The following is a 6,062-nucleotide window of genomic DNA, read 5'->3' as shown; positions in this document are numbered from 1 at the left end:
GTTCAACTGAGTGAATACAACAAATTATGGATAACACTGGGAAGAATGGGAATTCCAGAACACTTGATTGTGCTCATCAGGAACCTGTACATAGACCAGGAGGCTGCTGTTTGAATATAACAAGGGCACACTGCTTGGATTAAAAATCAGGAAAGGAGTGTGTCAGGGTTGTATCCTTTCACTATACTTATTCATTCTGTATGCTGAGCAAATAATCTTAGAAGCTGGACTATATGAAGAAGAATGTAGCATCAGGATTGGAGAAAGACTCATTAAAAACCTGTGATATGCAGATGACACAACATTGCTTGCTGAAAGTGAGGGTGACTTGAAGCACTTATTGATGAAGATTGAAGACTACACTCTGCAGTATGGATTATACCTCAGTATAAAGAAAAAAACATCCTCATGACTGAACCAATAAGCAGCATCATTATAAGCGGAGAAAAGATTGAATTTGTCATAGACTTCCTATTACTTGGTTCTAAAATGAACAACAATGGAAGCAGCAGTCAAGATGTCAGATGTCATATTGCATTGGGCATCTCTGTTGCAAAAGACCTCTTTCAAGTGATGAAGAGCAAAGATATCTCCTTGAAGACTAAGGTCCGCCTAAGCTAAGCCATGGTATTTTCAGTCCTCTCATATGCATGTGAAAGTGGGACAATGAATAAGGAAAACCAAAGAAGAGTTGATGCTTTTGAGTTGTGATGTTGGCAAAGAATATTGAAAGTACCATGGACTGCTAAAACAACTAACAAATCTGTCCTGGATGAAATGCAGCCAGAGTGTTCCTTGGAAGTGAGAATGGCCAGACTTTGTCTCACCTAATTTAGTCATGTTGTCAGAAGGGACCATTCTCTAGAGAAGGATATTATGCTTGGCAAAGTGGAAGGTCAACAGAAAAGGGGGAAGCCCTCAACAAGGTGGATTGACACAGTGGCTGCAACGATGGGCTCAGGTATAGCAAGGATCATGATGAGGCTGACACAGGACAGGACAGTGTTTCATTCTCCTGTCCTAGAGTTGCTATGAGTTGGAGATGACTCGACGACAGCTAACAACAATAACAAAGAAGTAATTCTAGGTCTTTGTACATTTCATTATAACACTTCATCTCCTTGAGCTGCCCTTTGAAATCTCCGTTTCAGCTCTTTTTCCATTGACTGTAGCTATTTTCTTTTCAAGAGAAGATTTCAGAAACCTCATCTGACATCCATTTAGACCTTTTCTCCTTTTCTGTCTTTTTAATGACCTTTTGCTATTTTCATGCATGACATTTTTGATGTTATCATGCAGATTATCTGGTCTTTGGTCATTGATGTTCAGTGGGACAAATATATTCTTCAAATGGTCTCTAAATTCAGTTGGGAAGTATTAGTATTTCGGCTCTCATGGACTTGTTTTACTTTTCTTTAACTTCAACATGAAGTTGCATTTGAGCAATTGATGCTTTGTTCCAGAGTTAGCTGCTGTCCTAATTCTGACTTATAACATTGAGCTTTTCCACTGCCTCTTTCTGCAGATGTAGTTGATTTTTGTTCTTGAGTGTTCCTTCTGATGAGGTTCAAATGTAGAATTGTTATTGAAGTTGTGGACAGAAAGGTATTTGGAATGAATAAGTAATTGGTCTTGCAAAAGTCTATCTTGCTGTCTCCAGCATCATTTCTTTCACCAAGCCATATTTTCTAACCACTAATGCTTTTTCCTTGTCTCCAACTTTTGTATTCCAATCACCAGTAATTATAAATACATCTTGATTATATGTTGGTCAATTTCAGACTAAAGAAGTTGGTAAAAATCTTCAATTTCTTCATTTTTGACTTTAGCAATTTATGGGTAAATTTGAAGAATAGGAGTATTTATTGGTCTTCCTTGTAGGTGTGTGGGTATTATTCTATCACTGACAGCATTGTACTGCTGGGTTGATCTTGAAATGCTGTTTTTGAGAATAGATTCATACTCTGTGCATCCTACATTCCAATTATTAAAGAATATTTCCATCCATTTCTTATTATTTTGAGTAGTCTCTCAACAGCTAATGAAGGACCCAAATGTTTCACTCCATGCATGTCGTCTCTACTTTGAGGAGGCAGCTCTTCCCCAATCGTATATTGAGTGCCTTCTATCCTGAGAGGCTAATCTTTCCCACACTATATCACATTCATAGCTCTTGAAACTAAATGGGGGTCGCAGTGAGTAGGAATCGACTTTATGGCAGTCAGTTTGGTTTTTGATTTTTTTCCTCAGTTGGTCTGTATACTAAAAGTAGTTCCAAAGAAAAACCCAGCAGACATTTTAAAATAGCCATTAAGAAATTAATTATCATATTTAAACAAAAGTATTTGAAGGACTTAAATTACCTGATTTTAAGACTTACAAGAAAGCTACAGTAAATAAGAGATGTGATATTGTCTCCATCATAAACATAGTCATCAATGGAATAGAAATAAGTGCCTAGAAATGGATTCGACATATATGTTCTGTTCATTTTCAACAAATATAAAAAAGTGATTCTAAGGATAAGATTTTTAATAAACGGCTCTGAAATGACTGGAGAGACACATAAGATAAAATGACATAGATCTTTACCTCATATCATAAGCAAAAATTTATTTAAAAATTTTCATAGAGCTAAAACTATGAAACTTCTAAAATAAAACAGAGCAGATTTTTTTTTTTTTTTCTGACTTTTAGATAGGCAACTTCTGAAAACTTGTGGCCATCAAATCAACTCTGACTTAAACCAACTCTATAGGACAGAGTACAACTCCCGCATAGGGTTTCCAAGGCTGTAATCTTTACTGAGTCAGATTGAATTTTCCCAAAGAGTGGTTTGTTGGTGGGATCAAACTGATGACCTTTTGTTTAGTAGCCAAGGACTTAACCACTGTCCCACCAGGACTCCTAATGAATAGTCAGATATTCACTATATATTATAAGCAAACTACAAATTATAAAAGCACCTTATTAATTAAAATTTTTAATGTTAAAAATTTTGCTGTTCCACAGATATTACTGAGAATATGAAAAGAAAGCTACTGACTGGAAAATATGTATGCATATATTAGTAATACATATGCCTAAGTAAAGGAGCTCTGGTGGTGCAATGGTTAAAGCATTTGGCTGCTATTTAAAAAGGTTGGTGGTTCGAACCCACCAGCCATTCCAGGGAAAAAAGATGAGGCAGTCTGCTTCTGTAACAATTTGCAGATTTTGAAACCCAAGGTGGGTAGCTATGAGTCAGAACTGACTCAATGGCAGTGAGTTTAGTTTAGGTTATATCAAACTAAGCACTTATATCTAAAACATAAAGTATGCATAAAAAAAAATAAAAAAGAAGTTTTAATGGAGTTATATATATTTGTATATACACCATATCTTTCTATTCCTAGGTATACTTCCATGAGAAATGCAAACAAAAACTTTAATGTAAATATTTATAACAACTTTATTTATAATAGACAAAATTTTGAAATTCATGTTTATCAATGGATGAGTTGTATTACTGGTGGGATACTACTGCAAAGAAATACTCAGCAATAAGAACTACTGATATATATAGCAGTATATAGGCTTAATGAAAGAAGCCAGCAACAAAGATTAAACATTTATTACTATATTTATATGAAATTTCATATCTATTATTGTTGAGTCAATTCAGACTCATCGTTGTTGTTAGGTGCCATCCAGTCACCTCTGACACACAGCGACCCTATGCACAGCAGAATGAAGCACTGCCCTAGTCCTGCACCAGCTCCACGATCTTTGCTTGACTTGACCCCATAGCCGCAGCCACTGTGTCAATCCATCTCCATCTCCTTGAGGGCCTTCCCCTCTTTTGTCGACCGTCCACCTTACCAAGCATGACATCATTCCCCAGGGAATGGTCTCTTCTGACAACATGACCAAAGTAAGTGAGACGAAGTCTGGTCATTCTCGCTTCCAAGGAGCATTCCGGCTGCACTTCCTCCAGGACAGACCTGTTAGTTCTTTTAGCAGTCCGTGGTACCTTCAGCATTTTTCCCCAGCACCACAACTCAAAAGCATCAATTCTTCTTCAGTCTCCTTATTCATTGTCCAGCTCTCACATGCTTATCAGGTGACTGGAAATACCATGGCTTGCCTCACATGACCTTAGTCTTCAAGGAGACATCTTTGCTCCTTAGCACTTGAAAGAGGCCTTTTGCAGCTGACTTGCCCAGTGCTATACGATGTCTGATGTCCTGACTGCTGCTTCCATTGGCATTGATTGTAGAAATAAACAATATGCACTCTTTGATAACTTCCATCTTGTCTCTATTTATCATGATGTTGCTTATAGGTCCAGTTGTGGGGATTTTTGTTTTCTTTTTATTGAGATGTAATCCATACTGCAGACTGTAGTCTTCAGTTTTCATCAGTAAGTGCTTCAAGTCATCCTCACTTTCAGCAAGCAAAGTTATGTCGTCAGAATATCGCAGGTTGTTAATGAGCCTTTCTCCAATCCTGATGCCACGTTCTTCTTCATATAGTCCAGGTTCTCAGATTGTTTGCTCAGCATATAGATTGAATAAGTATGGTGAAAGGATACAACCCTGACACATTCCCTTCTTGATTTTAAACCATGTACTGTCTCCTTGTTCTGTTTGAATGACAGCCTCCTGGTCTATGTACAGGTTCCACATTAATACAATTAAGTGTTCTGGAATGCCCATTCTTCCCAATGTTATCCACAATTTGTTATGATGCACACAATCAAATTCTTTTACATAGTCAAGAAAACACAAATAAACATCTTTCTGGTATTCTTTGCTTTGAGCCAAGATCCATCTGACATCAGCAATGATATCCCTTGTTCCACATTCTTTTCTGAATCCAGCCTGCACTTCTGGAAGTTCTCTGTCAATATACTGCTGAAACCATTTTTGCATTATCTTCAGTAAAATTTTACTTGCATGGGATATTAATTATATTGTTCGATAATTTCCATCTTCCGTGGGATCACCACTCTTTGGAATGGGTACAAATATGGATCTCTTTCAGTCAGCTGGTCAGTTAGCTGTCTTCCAAATCTCTTGGCATAACCAAGTGAGTGCCTCCAGTGGGGCATTCATTTGTTGAAACATCTCAGTGGGTATTCTGTCAATTCCTGGAGCCTTGTTCTTCGCCACTTCCTTCAGTGCAGCTTCAACTTCTTCCTTCAGTACCATTGGTTCTTGATCATATGCTACCTCCTGAAATGGATAAACATCAACCAGTTCTTTTTAGTACTGACACATAGCGATAGTATAAGATAGAGTAGGACTGTTCCATAGGATTTCCAAGGTAGGAAATCTTTAAGAAAACAAACTGTAACATCTATCCCCCATGGAACAGCTGGACAGTTAACTATTGTACCACCATATCTCCTCATGAAATGCTATTTCATCTATAGTGATAGAAAATATATTGATAATTGTCTGAAGCTAGGGATTAAGTGAATGAGTGTATTTATGGAGTAATGATAATATTCTGCCTTTATTGTGTTAAAATTCATGAACTGGATTTTTAAAAGGACTTTTGTTGAATCAATTCTGATTCATAGCAACCCTATATTCAGAGTGGAACTGCCCCCAAATGATTTCCTAGCCTGTAGATCTTCACAGGAGCACCAGCTTTTTTCTCCTGTGGAGTGGCTGGTGAATTGAATCACTGAGATTTTGGTTAGCAGCCAACACTTAACCATTGTACCACCAGGGCTCCTTAAAATAGGTGTACAGTATGGAAGTTACACCTCAGTGATATATGCAATACTGCACAAATTCCTTAGAAGATATTGTTTTAAGTCTGGGAATAATATGCATCTCAATCTTTATTTACATTTACTGTATGCATATATATTTTTGTTACTTAATTTCTAAGCCTCAGTTTGTTGTTGTTAAGTGCCGTCGAGTCATTTCTGACTCATAGAGACCCCATGCACAGCAAAATGAAACACTGCCCAATCCCGCACCAGCCCCACAATCCCTGCTATACTTGAGCCCATCATTGCAGCCACTGTGTCAATCCATCTCATTGAAGGCCTCCCTCTCTTTCGTTGA

The sequence above is a fragment of the Orycteropus afer genome, unplaced genomic scaffold, assembly GCF_000298275.1.
Source record: "Orycteropus afer afer isolate SDZICR_OR568_19922 unplaced genomic scaffold, OryAfe1.0 scaffold00047, whole genome shotgun sequence".
Taxonomy (NCBI): Eukaryota; Metazoa; Chordata; class Mammalia; order Tubulidentata; family Orycteropodidae; genus Orycteropus; species Orycteropus afer.
The sequence above is the reverse complement of the archived record's forward strand: the minus strand, read 5'-3'. Positions refer to the sequence as shown.